Raw genomic sequence first — 17340 nt, 5'->3', positions numbered from 1 at the left:
GCTGACCCTGGATAGAAAGGTTAAGGGGTTAACTTTAGTAACCTTGGGAGCTGTGAAGTACCCTGCCTTGGGAACTGACCTAAGAGTTCCCCTGTGTCCTGAATCTGTCCAGTAAGGAGGGTTAGGGGTCTAGTGCTGAGGAAGTGCTCTGTGGACTTGTTCTGAAGGAGCCTCTCCATTTGTAACCCCCCTCCTCGTCATAGTGAAGAAAAGAGGGTCTTTCATTGGACTAACTCAAGATTTGCGTTTTCCTAAACTGAACCTTTGGTGTGTAGCAAGTTCCCTCACCTGTGGGTCGGCAGAGAGAGCTGAGGAACCTGCATCCTGCGTGCCATCGATAGCGGGACCCCTGGGGCACTTGTCGCGCTATGTGGCAGCGCCCCCGCAGGTTCCACTGAGCCTGAGAAGCCTTGCGAGGCTTCCCTGTGTGAACGGGACCCCAGGGGCGCCTGCCGCGCTGAGCGAGAAGCGGATCGATTTCCTGCGCTGAAAGCGCTGTGTCCTGCCAGCGCTGTTCCGGTGATTAGAGCAGGTTTGCCGGTCATTTGAGGGCGGGGCTGGAGGAAGCCGAGTGGAGCAGACTCCGGAGTCAGCCACTGCTCACTCGCGCATGCCCGCTCGCGCCACGCCTCTCCAGGAAGGCGGAGGCGGGATCAGTTTGAGAGGCGCCGGGAGCTGAGGAGCGACTGAGGTGTCAGGCATCGTCTTTCCCTTTCCCCGCTCGAGCGCCTCAGAAAGGAGCCGGCGTGAGCGGGAAGGGGGGGGAACCCAAAGTGTGCTCGCAATAGTTTCTCCGCCCCAGCATCCAGGAAACAGCTGGTGGGGCCTGGAAGGTATTTTCTTCGTCGTTTTCCCCGCCCCAGCAACCAGTAAGTAGCTGGCTCGGCGGGAAGAGGTGGAGAGAGGCCTGGGGGTCCCTAGAGGAGCCTCAAATCACCAGCGACGCGTGGAGACTGGGACATCATCGTCTCCACGCTACAGTAAGGAGCTCTGAACCCAGGGGGATAGTGATAACTTCTGGTCATTGCCCTCAGCTGTATAGAGAAAGCTGGGCCAGCTGAATAGATAATAATGCAGCTTCTCTTTAGACTGTTAATATCCCTATAAATATCCTATAACTCTGAATCCCCACAGTAACTGCTGAGCTGTTAGGAACTGTGGGAGGAGGATTAGGGGCACCTCATTGAAATCTAATTATATGTCTCAAGAATCTTTACAAAATTGAATGCAGATTACTGATGTTGCTATCTGATGCAATGTTCTTTTAATAACAGTTCCTGAAGCAGGTTACCAATTCTAGAGTTGGCGCTATTGATGTACATGACATCCAAATGTGATAAAGGTTATTGTCAATGTGAATTTTTTAATGCCAAATAGACCTGCTAATTAGGTTGCTATTAATTCTATAATATCTGCCTGTGCTTACATTGTGTAATAGTTTTCTCTCCCCAAAACTTTAGCGGATTGTTTCACTTAATTGATTGCAAAGTACTGAACTGTAAATTCTAAAGTATAAAAGAACAGAGTATATTATTTTTATAAAGCAGTACTTATTTTTCCACATTTTTGGTGTAGCGTTATTTTTTTGTGATATTGCGTGGTTTTACTCTTGGGTGGTCTGCAACCTTAACACTGTGCCTCTGAAATGCTAGTCTTGCCCTAGGCCAGGCTACCCCAGTTCCAACTTTTGGTGCCTAGCGGTGGGATTGCGGACTTGGTTGCAGCTACTTACTAGTAATTTGACGTAATACACCCAACCTACACCAGGAGTTTTCTCCTTGCGGCCCTCCCAATTAGTCTTTTTGTTTTTTCTAAATTTATTCCTGGTGGTGGGTGGAGTTGGTTTTAGGTTACCCTCACCCCTCTGAAATTTCTGGTGTGTATCCAGGTTTGCCAGACTCACAATGGAGTTTGCGGTGGAAAACCTGGAAGTCTATTCCGTGCCCCAATTGAGAATGTTCTGCCAACAAATGGGGGTCTTTTTCAAACATGGTGCTAGGAAGGGGGAGCTCCAGACTAGCCTTAGGGCCTGGGTGGAGGCACACCAAGAGACAAAGGAGGAGGATGAAGAGGTTGACCAGGGCACAGAAGGGGGGGTGGAGGAGTTATTCCGCCATGAGGGGGAAAACTTGCTCACCGGACCAGTGTCCTATTCCAGAAAGGGCAGTAGCATTTCTGGGAAAAGCCTAACAGAAGCCGAGCTCACCGATAGGAGGGAGAAAAGACAGCTAAAGTGGGAGCTGGCTAAGTTGGAACAGGAGAAAGAGGAGAGGAGGATGGTCCACGAGTTTAGACTGAAGGAACTGGAGCTCCAAAGTCTGCAACGGGGGTCCTCTCCTGTTAGGAATGGTGGCAGCGAACTGAAAGAGTCAGCCAGGGAGACCAAACCCTATATCCCAAAGGACCTGATAGCGAGCTTCAGTCAGGGGGACGATGTAGCTAAGTGGCTGGCCGCTTATGAGGTTTCTCTGAAGGTTCATGGAGTGCAGGAGAAGCACTGGGGGGGTAGTTTGTACAAGTACATGCCTCCTGCTGGTCGGGACACCTTGCTGGCCCTGGATCCAGAGGAACAGACAAACTACCCCACCATGAAGCTGGCGTTATTGAGGAAGTTCGGGCTAACCCCAGAAAGGTACCGACAGAAGTTCAGGGGGAGCCACAAGATGGGTACTCAGAACTGGGTGGACTTCCTTGATTACGCCAGAAAGGCCTTAGAGGGTTGGGTCAAGGGCAGTGAGGTAAAGGATTATGAGGGGCTGTACGATCTGTTTTTGAGAGAACACCTCCTCGAGAAATGTTTTCCCGAGCTGCGCCAACACCTGGTAGACAGCAAGCTGACCAATCCCCGGAAGCTTGCAGAGGAGGCGGACATCTGGACAAGTACCCGGTTGTCCACCAAGGGGACTGGAGGGGAATCTCAAAAAGCCGGACAGGGCGCCCCCCAGAAGAAGGAGGGGGGGAGAAAAAGAAAGAGTTCTCTAAAGGTCCCCAAAATAACTTCCAAGGGAAGGGAGCAGGTTTCACCCCTAGGGCAAACCCGCCCCGGAACCCTCATCCTGGCCAGAGCCAGCAGCCCAGGGTTCTCCACTGTTTTGAATGCAGTGGCGTTGGACATTATAAGGGAGATGTCAGATGCCCAAAGAGACCACCCCCTCCCACCGGAGGAAAGTCACCGGGAGTAGCTAGTGTAGCGCTCGGGGAGGAGATGCCCTTAGATAAGAGGGGTGAGTGGGCGGGTGTCACCTTAGTGTCCCTGGGAGAGCGGGAGATGGTGCCAAAGATCCAGGTGCCCCCAAATACTACAAAGTATGGGCAATGGGTTACCATCAATGGCCAGAGAGGGGAGGCTCTGAGGGATACAGGAGCCAGCATGACTATGGTGAGAAGTCAGCTGGTGTCCCCAGAGCAGGTTGTTCCTAATGTACTCCACCCCGCCGCGATGGCTGACGGCAGAATGGGCCACTATCCAGTGGCTGAGGTTCCCTTTGAGTGGGAGGGGGTTGCAGGTTCACTTCGAGTTGCCGTAAGCCCTGCCGTGCCAGTCGATTGTCTGTTGGGGAATGACATGGAACACAACACTTGGAGAGAGGTGGAATACCGGACGCATTCTGCGATGCTGGGTACACCTGACTGGGCCTGTGTCAGCACACGGTCTGCGACTGCCCGGAGAGGGAGTTCGCCTGGGTTGGAGCCTGGAACAATGGCCCAACCCGCTGCTAAGAAGGGACAGACCCGGAGACAGAGAAAGCCTGCTCCGGCTTCCACACCCCATGAGACAGATCGGCCACCTGCGGTGTTGGACCAGGAGTCCGTGGAGGGGGAAGTAGACTCTCTAGAGGATTTGCCCATCCCTGCGGAGTGGCATGTGGAGGGAGGTCCTACCAGAGAGGAATTCTGTAAGGGGCAGAGGGAGTGCCCCACCCTTGAGGGACTGAGGCGTCAGGCTGAAGCCCAAGCAGCAGGTGATGTTACGGGACATTACCATATTTACTGGGAGGATGGACTCCTCTACAGTGAACCCAAGGTACCCTCGCCTGGTTCATCGAGGGCCTTGGTAGTCCCGCAACAGTACCGAGCCTTTCTTTTGGAACTGGCTCATGCCATACCCCTGGCAGGACACTTAGGCCAGGACAAGACCTTTGCACGGCTTGTTCTCCACTTTTACTGGCCTCAGATGAAAGCGGCGTCCAACACATACTGTAGGACATGTGTAACCTGCCAGGCCAGTGGGAAAACAGGGGTGAAGCTAAAAGCTCCCCTGGAACCACTTCCAGTCGTTAGCACCCCCTTTGAGAGAGTGGGCATCGACATTGTAGGGCCTTTGGATCCACCGACAGCAGCTGGTCACAGGTTTATCCTGGTACTGGTGGATCATGCCACACGGTACCCAGAGGCAATACCTCTGAGGACAGTCACTGCACCTGTAGTGGCAAGAGCCCTAATGGGAATCTTTACCCGAGTGGGATTTCCCAAGGAAGTTGTGTCCGACAGGGGGACCAACTTCCTGTCAGCTTACATGCGGGCCATGTGGAAGGAGTGTGGAGTGACCTACCGGTTCACCACTCCTTATCACCCCCAGTCGAATGGACTGGTTGAGAGGTTCAATAAGACCTTGAAGGGCATGATCAGAAGTCTGCCCGAGAGCCTGCGGAGGAAATGGGATGTCCTCCTACCCTGTTTACTCTTTTCCTACAGGGAAGTGCCCCAGAAGGGAGTGGGCTTCAGCCCCTTTGAGCTTCTGTATGGGCACCCTGTACGCGGTCCTCTCAGCCTGGTGAAGGATGGTTGGGAGAAATCTCCCAGGAAACCCCCCCAGGATGTGGTGAGCTACATGCTGGCCTTCAGGAGCCAAATGGCGAAGTTGTGGAAGCAAGCTTCTGACAACTTGGAGGCCAGCCAGGCAGTCATGAAGGAGTGGTACGACCACAACGCTCACCAGGTGGAACTGGAGCCTGGACAGAAAGTGTGGGTGATGGAGCCTGGAGAGCTTAGCGCCCTCCAGGATCGCTGGACAGGCCCCTTTGAGGTGTTGGAAAAGAAGGGTAAGGCCACATACCTGGTGGACCTTAAGACCCCTCGACAGCCCCTACGGGTGCTGCATGCCAACCGACTCAAGCCCCACCATGAGAGGCCCGAGGTCATGCTGATGATGGTGACTGACGGGGAAGAGGAAGCGGAAAGCGAACCTCTCCCAGATCTCTTTTCGTCCCAAGAGAAGGATGGGTCAGTGGAGGGAGTGATTCTCTCTCCCACTCTCACTCCTGAGCAACGGGAGGACTGCCGCCAGATCCTGGAGCAGTACTCTTCATTGTTCTCCCTTGTCCCGGGAAGGACCCACCTGTGTACCCATGATGTGGACACAGGAGGCAGCCCACCAGTGAAGTCCAAGACCTACCGGCTGTCTGACAAGGTGAAGGCTAGCATACATGGAGAAGTTGCCAAGATGCTAGAGCTGGGAGTAATTGAACCTTCCAACAGCCCTTGGTCCAGTCCGGTGGTGCTAGTGCCAAAAGCCGCACCCCCAGGCACCACACCTGAACTGAGGTTCTGTGTGGATTACCGAGGACTGAATTCAGTGACAAGGACTGATGCTCATCCGATCCCTAGGGCGGATGAATTGATTGACCGGCTAGGAGCTGCCCAATATCTGAGTACCTTTGACCTCACTTCAGGGTACTGGCAGATCTCCTTGACAGATGGAGCAAGGGAAAGGTCAGCCTTCTCCACGCCTGAGGGACACTACCAGTTCTGTGTAATGCCCTTTGGGCTCAAGAACGCCCCTGCCACATTTCAGCGGCTGGTGAACCAGGTCCTCTCTGGAATGGAGAGTTTCTCTGCTGCTTACTTGGATGACATTGCTGTCTTCAGTAGCAGTTGGGAGGACCATCTGCAGCATTTGCAGGCCGTTCTCCAGGCCCTGAGACAAGCTGGATTGACCATCAAAGCCAGCAAATGCCAGATTGGGCAGGGGTCGGTTGTGTACCTTGGACACTTGGTGGGTAGAGGGACTGTGCAGCCCCTGCAGGCGAAGATTGAGGCAATCATGGCCTGGGAACCCCCCAAGACACAGACTGAGGTCCGAGCTTTCCTGGGCCTCACAGGATACTACCGTCGCTTTGTGAAGGGGTATGGCACTATTGTAGCGCCCCTCACAGAGCTCACCTCCAAGAAACAACCTCGACGGGTAGTTTGGACAAAGGCTTGTCAGCAAGCCTTTGAAAAGTTGAAACAGGCAATGTGTGCGGCACCGGTCCTGAGGGCCCCAGACTTCTCCAAGGAGTTCATTGTCCAAACGGATGCATCAGAACATGGCATTGGGGCAGTGTTATCGCAACTCAATGAAGAGGGCCTGGATCAACCTGTAGTCTTCTTATCCAGGAGGCTGCTTCCCCGGGAACAGAAGTGGAGTGCCATTGAGAGGGAAGCTTTTGCGGTGGTGTGGGCTCTGAAGAAGCTGCGGCCATACCTCTTTGGCTCGCACTTCCTGGTTCAGACTGACCACCGACCCCTTCGTTGGCTAATGCAAATGAAGGGGGAAAATCCCAAGTTGTTGAGGTGGTCCATCTCCCTACAGGGAATGGACTTCCGGGTGGAACATCGGCCTGGAGTGGACCACGCCAATGCAGACGGTCTCTCCAGGTATTTCCGCCTTAGTGATGAGGACTCCCAAGGGGTTGGGTAGTTCTCCCCACTTTCAGCTGGGGGGGACGCGTGTTAGACCTGTCTGACTTTTTGGCGAAGTCCCTCCTAATTTTTATTTATTTTGTCCCCTTTTTGCCCCTCATACCCTTGTTAATTTTTGTGTCTACTGACTTTTTGTAGGTGTTGGTCAGGGGGATAGGTGTTTTCTTCCCCCCTCATAATCTTTTACCTTAGGCCCAGAGGCCTGTTCTGACAGGAAAGTTGGCACCACCTAAAATGGTGGCCACCAACTGCCCCAACTGTCACCAACAGAACCTGGCTATAGCCTAACATAGGGCATTCCAGAACCTTCTGGTCCATTCTGGACCACTGAAGGGCAGCCTATATAAGGCGGAATGTGGGGCAGCCATTTTGTCTGTCAGTGAGGAGCAGCTAGAGTGAAGGTTGAGGTCTAGTAGGGGTAGGATTCTGAAGGGTGGTTCCCTCTACAAGAGTAGCCCCCTGTCAAGACTTTCCCACCTCCTAGTCCTGTTGTCCTAGCCAGGTTAGCCCATCCTGCTGACCCTGGATAGAAAGGTTAAGGGGTTAACTTTAGTAACCTTGGGAGCTGTGAAGTACCCTGCCTTGGGAACTGACCTAAGAGTTCCCCTGTGTCCTGAATCTGTCCAGTAAGGAGGGTTAGGGGTCTAGTGCTGAGGAAGTGCTCTGTGGACTTGTTCTGAAGGAGCCTCTCCATTTGTAACCCCCCTCCTCGTCATAGTGAAGAAAAGAGGGTCTTTCATTGGACTAACTCAAGATTTGCGTTTTCCTAAACTGAACCTTTGGTGTGTAGCAAGTTCCCTCACCTGTGGGTCGGCAGAGAGAGCTGAGGAACCTGCATCCTGCGTGCCATCGATAGCGGGACCCCTGGGGCACTTGTCGCGCTATGTGGCAGCGCCCCCGCAGGTTCCACTGAGCCTGAGAAGCCTTGCGAGGCTTCCCTGTGTGAACGGGACCCCAGGGGCGCCTGCCGCGCTGAGCGAGAAGCGGATCGATTTCCTGCGCTGAAAGCGCTATGTCCTGCCAGCGCTGTTCCGGTGATTAGAGCAGGTTTGCCGGTCATTTGAGGGCGGGGCTGGAGGAAGCCGAGTGGAGCAGACTCCGGAGTCAGCCACTGCTCACTCGCGCATGCCCGCTCGCGCCACGCCTCTCCAGGAAGGCGGAGGCGGGATCAGTTTGAGAGGCGCCGGGAGCTGAGGAGCGACTGAGGTGTCAGGCATCGTCTTTCCCTTTCCCCGCTCGAGCGCCTCAGAAAGGAGCCGGCGTGAGCGGGAAGGGGGGGGAACCCAAAGTGTGCTCGCAATAGTTTCTCCGCCCCAGCATCCAGGAAACAGCTGGTGGGGCCTGGAAGGTATTTTCTTCGTCGTTTTCCCCGCCCCAGCAACCAGTAAGTAGCTGGCTCGGCGGGAAGAGGTGGAGAGAGGCCTGGGGGTCCCTAGAGGAGCCTCAAATCACCAGCGACGCGTGGAGACTGGGACATCATCGTCTCCACGCTACAGTAAGGAGCTCTGAACCCAGGGGGATAGTGATAACTTCTGGTCATTGCCCTCCGCTGTATAGAGAAAGCTGGGCCAGCTGAATAGATAACAATGCAGCTTCTCTTTAGACTGTTAATATCCCTATAAATATCCTATAACTCTGAATCCCCACAGTAACTGCTGAGCTGTTAGGAACTGTGGGAGGAGGATTAGGGGCACCTCATTGAAATCTAATTATATGTCTCAAGAATCTTTACAAAATTGAATGCAGATTACTGATGTTGCTATCTGATGCAATGTTCTTTTAATAACAGTTCCTGAAGCAGGTTACCAATTCTAGAGTTGGCGCTATTGATGTACATGACATCCAAATGTGATAAAGGTTATTGTCAATGTGAATTTTTTAATGCCAAATAGACCTGCTAATTAGGTTGCTATTAATTCTATAATATCTGCCTGTGCTTACATTGTGTAATAGTTTTCTCTCCCCAAAACTTTAGCGGATTGTTTCACTTAATTGATTGCAAAGTATATTATTTTTATAAAGCAGTACTTATTTTTCCACATTTTTGGTGTAGCGTTATTTTTTTGTGATATTGCGTGGTTTTACTCTTGGGTGGTCTGCAACCTTAACACTGTGCCTCTGAAATGCTAGTCTTGCCCTAGGCCAGGCTACCCCAGTTCCAACACGAGCACATGGCACGAGCGGGTTGGCATCAGAAAGCATATGTGTTAAGCAACCATGCAGCACACGCAACCACTGAGTCAGAAACCTGGGCACGCAATTAGTGACACCACTCCAGTGAGCTTATGTAAAAACTCAAGTTAACTTTATTAAGATAGATAATCAGGTAGATGGAGCAGGATCAGGGTAGAAGAAATTCATCATAAAATTAGCTTATTAGCTTTCTATTAAAGTACATATGTGAGAACACTTGGCAATAAATACTGGATGAATAAATAATAAATATTAAATATTAAATAACCACAGGCCTGACCTTGGCCTGGGTTCTCATCATCACCTGTAAGAAATACATTATAAGGTCATGAATACAACACTGCGTTAAGTAATGAGGAAACATTTCACTAAAGGTGTAACATCCTAATAGCCTCAGCATTAGACTCCTCCTCCCCTATTAGGGGTAAAACTTATGAATGTATAAAGGGTGTATCATAAATAACTTTAGTCTTCAACAAATATAACACTCAAGAGGCAAAACATTTCATTAAAAATAAATGACCTCTTGTGTAGGTTAAACCATCTCCCTATTTAGGAATAAAACACCTCACTGGGGAAAACCAGCATTTCATTTAGGCATTTCAACATAGTGTACATAAAACATTCCCTTAAAGGCAGAGCATTTCTCTATGTAACATTCTGTGTTAGAAGTTAGGCCCTTCCACCTTACATGAGTGAAACCAGCTGCTCAATAAAGAATCAGGAATAATCTTCTGGTTTACCCCCTTGGAGGTAAGTAATCAACTTTTACTTACAAGACACACTCCTGCAGGAATAACGTTTTCTTAGGTAGCTGAAAGGCATTGCACTAGGCAGAGTTAGACATTTAACTACCCAGTACCAAATGTTCCTATAGGGCATTCCATCCTAATATGCAACAGTGCATTTCATCACTCCTCTTAAACAGAAACACACATTTCCTTACCCAGGAATCAACATTCTGTTACCTACTCTAAGCAGGCACAAACATTTCAGCTACATTTCATTACCCAGAGCATTACTCAAAGCATCTTTAAATGAACCTTTCATTAGGCATTCAATACAGCATTTCATTAAGTCATGGTCATCCACCCTCCAACTAAGTTGAGGATCTCTTTACTCTGGAATAACCCATGCCTAAGATGATAAGGAGCATTTCCTTAAGGCCCTCAACAGAACGTTTCACTAAAGCAGGTAACCAACATATCCCTTATGCCAGGATCAACATTACATTCCAACTGGTTACTTTAATAATTCCCCTTCCCCTAGTCAGGGGTTAACTTTTCTATCATTGGAGATCCCAAGGTGTCTTTTGGGGGCTCTGTCTAGTTCTAGGCCTTATCTGGGGCCAATAGGGCCCAGTCACCAGTTTCCAACAATTAATGAGGGCCAACGGGGCCCAGTGACATCTTCCCCCGGGGAGGGGCGTACACGGGGCCTTACCCGGCCTTCCGCCCTCCTCCCCTGGGGGGTTACCTTTTATCTTCGGCCCTTCCAAGGCCCTTGCGGAGATTCTGCAGCCGGGGAGGGCTTTGGCCCTCAAGCCGGCCTCGTGGTGGCCCAGCGCGATGCAGAGGGGCCTGATGCAGGCACCGGCGCTGGGACCGAGGCTGGTCCTCGTTGTAGGGCAAACCGGAGGGGGGCTCCTGAACTCCACACCCCCTCCGCGATGAGTGTTGGGCCCGGCAGGGCTTCCCTCAGTTTTAGGCAGAGGCGCATCCAAGCAGCCGATCGCTGCTCGGCTCCGGCGGACAAATCCGGAAATTAGAAAGACGGGGGCGCGGCTAGAGACGCGGCGCCCCTGTCACATGATGCAGGCAAGGGCTTCAGCCTACTTGCAACGCAGCGGCCTAACTCAGCTTCCAGAGGCCGCCGCGGAGATCTCGTCAGTCGGGCCGGTGGGGCGGCGGTGAACACCGCGATGGCTCCGCGGTCTCCTCTCCAGGCAATGGCGGCCCTCCCTCGGCACCGGGGGCCGCCGGGGCAATGCTAGCGCGTCTGTGGGATGCCTCAGACAGTCCGGGCTGCAGCGGTGACTGGGGAAGACAGCGCCTGACAGGGCGTCAGCGGTGAGTGCGCATACTGCGCTTTTGGGGGGCACAGCGCTGGGACGCCTCTGTGCTGGGTCGTGGAGTTGCGCAGCGCTTGGCAGTTATGGCGCTTCAAAAACCTAGTGCTTCAGGGGTATGAAGGTCACCAGTACCTCAGCACTTCTCACAGGCACAATGAGGCAAAAGCGCTCCACACCGGGACTTCAGGGCGCTTCCAGGATATAGCGGCAATTCCTACAGCAGCGCTGGACACACAGCGCCACAGGGTCACACCAGCCTACAGATCCCCAACAGAAGGGAGGGTTACAGCGCTCTGAAGAGAGGTGTCATGGCGCTTCACAGGCCAGTTGACAGGGCGTGCTCGTCAGCCCTTCACAGCGCTCCAATGGGGGCCCAGCAGGGGAGCAATTACCAGCGCTTTTCACACACAGTTCTCAGCGCTGATGAGGGGTAGGTTATAGCGCTTTTTCAGGCAACAGTCTCTCAACTTCCCAGCGCTTCAACTAGGCAGCAACCTCCTCCATTACCTCAGCGCTCTTCCCAGGGGCCAGTCCCAGAAATAAGGCAGTTCAGGCAGCGCTTGCAGGACAGGTAGCTCAGGATGCTAGCGCTTAGAAAATGGGAACGCTTAACCAGCAGACAGTTCCTTTAAATTAGGAGCAGGACATCAGATCAGACAGGACATGCCACCCAACAGTGGTCAATCAGGTAGGGGAATCCCAGATGGCGTCAGGGGGCACAGGGAGCGACACAGCGCCAATACCTGGTGGGTTCCTCAAAAGTCCTGTGGGGATTTAGTTTTCTTCTTGGCGTGATGTTTCTTGCGCCCTTAGTTTAGTTGCTTGGTTTCTTGTTCCTTGTTTTAGTTGCTTTGTTTCTTATTCCTTGAAGGGGGGGGTAAATTGGTGGCTGGTGTTCCAAGTTCTTCTCAGCCAATCCCTTCAAGTGGTCCCTGGGGGTTCCCTTCCGCGGGGTTAGGTCAGTGGGGGGGGGAACAGGATACCTCAACACTTGCAAAGCAGCACACTAGGCCCTGTCATTCCAGCATCATAAGACCCTGCCCTGACCCCCACTGCCTATCCTCCTGCGTAGGTACTTCCCCAGGTCTTCTCTCCTTCTTCTCCTCAGGAAAGTTCCCTCCCTTTCCTTTTATAGTGCCAGTTGACAGTTGATAATGTCAGTTGGTGTCAGTTGGTGTCACCTCACCTCTTCCAGAAGGTTCCAGAGGCTTCCGGAGGTTCCACCATTCTACCTGTGGACAGGCTGGCAGGCTAAGATGGATACATTGCCTGAGGGTTCCAGCCTGCCCCTGGCTACTAGAATGCGCCCTCTAAACCACGCTGCTCCAGCAGTGGTCTGTGGCGGCCATGTTAGGGGTAGGAAGTACCTGTACTTTAACACTAGTTTTACACTACACAGGCCCTTCTCCACTACACAAGACCTACACACTGTTGTTTCAATGGGGCATTCTAAATTAACAGGGGATTAAAAAGCGAAAAATTTCTGGGGAAAGGGCCAAGTCTCACACATCTCCCCTCCAGCCAAAAGCCAGGGTAGACCGATCATTCCCTTGACGGGCTTCCCTGCTTGGGGCGGAAAAAGGTGGACGCAGGCCCAATACCACCATGACATCCTCGCTAATCCAACCACCCCACTGGTGTTCCTAGTGGGATGCGGCCAGGACAGACCTCCAATCCAGATGTCTCTGGCCCTTACTCTCTCTCAGAGTGGGGGGCAGTCGCCCCAGGCCCGTGGTACCTTTTTCCACTCTCCTCCTCAACCTAGGGTCTAAACCCTTAAGTTGAATTGGTGACAGGGGCGAGACTTACCTCTCCCTGCACCCCCTCCCAGGGTTCCGCACCCTCCCTCCTAGACGACACATCGGGACAGCCTAGTCTCCCAACCTGGTGTCCTCTTAAAGCACACGCCAGGCCCAGTGACCACAGCTGGGGCATCTCGGGACACCCCTGGGAGTCACAACCGGAGGAACTCTGAATACAGAGATTCCTCCCGCCAGGTCAGGCAACCCCTGAACCTGGCCACCCAACCCAGGATCTTAACCCCATGGCTGGACCGGTGCCAGAGGAGAGTCTTTCCTCCCTCTGCACCCCCTCCCAGAGTTCCGCACACCCTCCTACCCGGAGAGGTACCCCTGGGAGTCACAACCGGAGGAACTCTGAATACAGAGATTCCTCCCGCCAGGTCATTACATTACCTTCCCCCTTACGATGACAAAATACAAAAGAAAAAATAGCGGTTCACATTACGACAAGTGTCTACATCACACCTTACTACGAAAAAGTGAGTAGTATAATATCATACAGCATTGAAAGCCTAAATATGGGGAAAACTAAAACTAAAAATTTAGTACATTACAAAATCTTTACATTTCAAAGGCATCTTGATGGTGCGGGACCTTGAAATTGATATGTCAGTTGGATTAGATACTTGCATACTGCCTGAAAGGGGCAATGGGTCAAATGAACTACTAGAAACGCCCTCATCAGTAGAGGCTGAAACACCACCCTCAGATGAAGATGGGTGCGCCTAAGTAGATGGTTGCACCCATGTTGCACAATCAGATTCTAAAATGGGTTTAGTCCTGCTAATCCACCACCCTCTGCCCACTAATAACACAGAAGCTTTGCCTGCCCTTTCCACCTGGACAGAGACTAAATAGATGGATTGGCCTCTGGTGACAAGGACTTTTTATGGGATCCCGTCACCTTCCATAAATGGTTTAAAGGATGCATTGTGTTAGTAGTCAAAGTATTCTTCTTTGTTATGCTTGGAGCGTGTCACTTTGGAAACAGGTTTCCCTTTCGAAATAGTAACTTTATTTAACTGCTTATCTGACCAAGAGGGAAACCGGTTTGTGTGAGCTTCTCTGCCTCTAAGCAGGGAAAATTGTGTACCACCTGTGTTACAATGTGGGGATGTGTTATAACACCACACTTTCTGTTTAGTAAACACGCCAACATCCATGTTGCTTGCCAATGAGGTTAGTACACCCTCCTTGATGAATATGTTGCCCCTTTCTACCAAGCCAATGGAGGAAGGAGCATACAAAGCAGTACTTAAGTGTATGATGTCATGTTGTGAAAACAATTTGGACATACGATCAGAGGTAAAGTGTGAACGATTATCAGTGACGATTTTTGGGGGGGTGAACCATCAATGAAAAAAACTGGTCTTAAAAATTCAATAGCTGACTCAGAGTCTGCAGATTTTACAAAAGAAAAGTACATCCGTTTAGAGCGATAATCAATCAAAATCAGCAAATACCTCATATGGTCTGGTAACAAGATGAACGGTCCTGAAAAATCTAACCCTAATTTCTACGAAGCGACATTAGGATACTCAACAGGATGCAATGGAGTATTATGTGTCTTCCGGTGTTTGGAGGTGAAACATTCAGGACAACTATTTATTCCAGAATCTTACCCGGGAATCAATACCTGGCCACCAATAGTACGGTTTCATTTTCATGATGGTTTTGATAGAAACTAAATGCCCTTCATGTGCATAATGATCAAATTCCTTACTTTTGTAGGAGGCACATACAAAAACCCCTCTCATAGGCAATCCATTGGCTAAGGACAGTTCATCAGCTTGTTGTGCAAATGATTTTAAAGAACCACATAGTGTTCTTTTTTATGGCCAACCTTGTACCAAATACTCACAGACTTTGCCCCAGGTTTCATCCCGTGACAAGCAGTCACCCAGTCCAGTTCACTCAAACCTGCATAAAATTCGAGGTTAATGGCATCCACAGATGCCACACTGACTACTTCATCAACAAAGTCATCCTCTTCCACATTTCCTACAGGCATGCGTGAAAGTCAATGTGCACAAACGTTTTTCCACCTGGGACATGCCTAATTTCAAACACAAATTCTTATGATTTGGACACCAATCTTGTTGATAAATTGTATTAATACCATTGGAAAAAAATGCACACCAGGGGTTTGTGATCTGTCTGAAGGATAAACTTACAACCCAAAACGTACATTTTAAATTTGTGAACGGCCCAGACACAAGCCAGCGCCTCCTATTCAATTGTGCTAGATTGTGTCTCGCACTGTTTGAGGGCACACAAGGCGAATGCAACTGTGTTTTCTTTACTTGTCTGTTTCTGGCTTAAGATAGCCCCAAGATCCATTTGACTTGCGTCAACGGTAACAACAGAAGCAAGACTCTCTTGAAAGGCGCTTAAGGCAGGAGCTTTCTCAATGAGTGCTTTAACTTAAATGAATGCAATTTCCTTGTCTTGTGACCACGTGTATTTAGTGCCTTTCCTTAACAAGGACCGGAGGGGTTCTACAGCTTGCGCATATTTGGGAACAAACCTGGCGTAGTACTCGGCTAGACCCAGAAAGGAGCGTAAAGAGTCCCTGTCAATGGGGGCTCTAGCTTGTTTAATGGCCTTGATAAGTGACAATTTGGGTTTTATGCCGGAGAAGGAAATGGCATGACCAAGGTAATCTAATTTGTTTGTAGCAAACTTGCATTTTCTGTCATGTTTTTTTTAAAGTGTCCAAAACTTGACTAAGCAACCAATTATGCTCTTCTAGGGTATCAGCATGAATTAGAACATCGTCCTGATAAGCCTGTACGGCCCTGAGATGGCCAAACAGATGATCCATCAGTTTTTGAAAGACGCTCGCAGCGGACGCCAACCTGAATGACAATCTCCAGTACCTGTAGGCTCCGAATGGTGTAATAAACGTGGTGAGTTACTGTGAGTCTTTGTCTAGGGCAACTTGGTGGTAAGGAAGACCTCAAGTTAATTAAAGAGAACCATTTGAACTACCCAAATTGGCCAACAACTCATGTATCTTAGGAAGGGGATGGCAGTCTATGAAAATGTTGGCATTGAGACTCCTTGAATCAACGCAGTCTGATTTCTCCAGACTTTTTGCGTGAATCCACGATGGTGAAGAATCACATGATTCGATAATCCCCTGAGATCATAAGCTTTGCAAAATGGCTTGGCGTTCTTCTCTCACAAGTAGAGGGGTGGGTCTTAATTTATTAACCAAGGGCTGAGCCTGAGGCTTGAGCCTTATAAAATGCTCAAAACCTTTTACACTGCCCACCTCCTCTCAAAATACATTCTCAAATTGTGTGAGTATGCCTTATACAGGATCGGTGAGGTTACATACATAATTCACAGGTTATTCTCCCAAGATAATAGGATTATCGGAACCAGGCTTCAGAATAATGCCCACATCTGCCAAATTCCAGCACCTGATGATATTCTTACCCTTGACATCCACGTAAATCGTAGTCACAGTTTCTCTATCCAAGCAAACTAATTTGGCAGAAATGCCTTTGGGTTGACATCACTAGGGAACAGTTCTCTATCCCAGAGTTCGTGGAATGTTGTGTCTCTTAAGATAGTAATAGGGGAGCAGGAATCTACCATCATATGCAAAGTTATACCATCAATTCTAGCTTCACAAGTGGGACCTTTGATTGAAACGCTTCAAGAATGATATTCTATTGTTAAAAGTACATTGTTGATTAAATCAGTGCACTCACCCACTTGTGTGTTAACAGAACTGACTCTTATAGTGTTCCTATTACTTCTGCAGACTGACTGAAAATGTCCCAATTTCTTGCAAGAAAGACAGTGTTTTCCTGAAGCTGGATAGTTATCATTGTGACTCTTGGATCCACATCTGAAACAAAAAGAACCAGTTTTACGTGAGTAGGTCTGGTATTTTTGTACTTGCTGTTCAGAGCACAAATGTGATCACTTGGAAGTTGGACCTCTGTTGTCAAAGTGCAGACTGAAGCATCGCTATGGAAAGCTTTGGTGGAAATGAGTGACCGCTCGATGCTCTTGGCTATATCGATGACCTGATCGAAGGTGGGGTTGTGGCAACTTAGAATTCTTTCCTGCATCTTCTATGACGCATAGTTAAATCAAACTGGTCACGTATGCTGGGATCAATAGTGTGACCAAAATTGCAAGTGGACGCTAGTATCCTGATTTCTGCTGCGTATTCTTCCACACTTTCGCCTGTTTGGTTTTGAAGAAATTGTGACGCTCTAACATTATGTTGGGTTCTGTTGCAAATTGGTTTTTTAAACGTTCTAGAGCTTTGATATAAATATCCCATTGCGAATCTCCAGAACGGCCATCAGGGCCTTGGATACGTGGTAAATAAACAAAGATCTGCCAAATAATAGAGCAAATTTTCTTTGAGGATTGTATTTTGCCAGCACAGATCACTATAAGATGATTTTCGAAAAGTCTAAGCCACTCTGACCACTTAATGGCTGGTTAACCTGGTTTGGTTAAAAAAGGAGGTAGGGAGTGATTTGCAAGGAGTTGCCATATTTGTGAGAAAAGAAAAATAGAAAAAAAAAGAATAAAAAGTAACCATGCTGGGAGTATGGAAAA

The 17340-nt window shown here is 49.9% G+C and overlaps 1 protein-coding gene across 5 annotated transcripts in view; it reads right to left on the bottom strand.

Annotated features, from left to right (window-relative positions):
• TLR3 (toll like receptor 3) overlaps positions 1-17340 on the bottom strand; it is a 489232-nt gene that overhangs the window by 291107 nt on the left and 180785 nt on the right. The window contains exon 1 of one of the 5 annotated variants that reach the window (XM_086962546.1): positions 16473-16612. The exons of the other annotated variants lie outside the window; for them this stretch is intronic. The gene's annotated coding sequence lies outside the window, so the exon portion shown is untranslated. Of the gene's footprint in view, positions 1-16472; positions 16613-17340 lie in introns of those variants that run through there. 5 annotated transcript variants of the gene reach the window in all.

Source organism: Lissotriton vulgaris, chromosome 3_1 (assembly GCF_964263255.1).
Source record: "Lissotriton vulgaris chromosome 3_1, aLisVul1.2, whole genome shotgun sequence".
Lineage (NCBI taxonomy): Eukaryota > Metazoa > Chordata > Amphibia > Caudata > Salamandridae > Lissotriton > Lissotriton vulgaris.
This window is presented reverse-complemented; position numbering and strand designations above follow the sequence as displayed.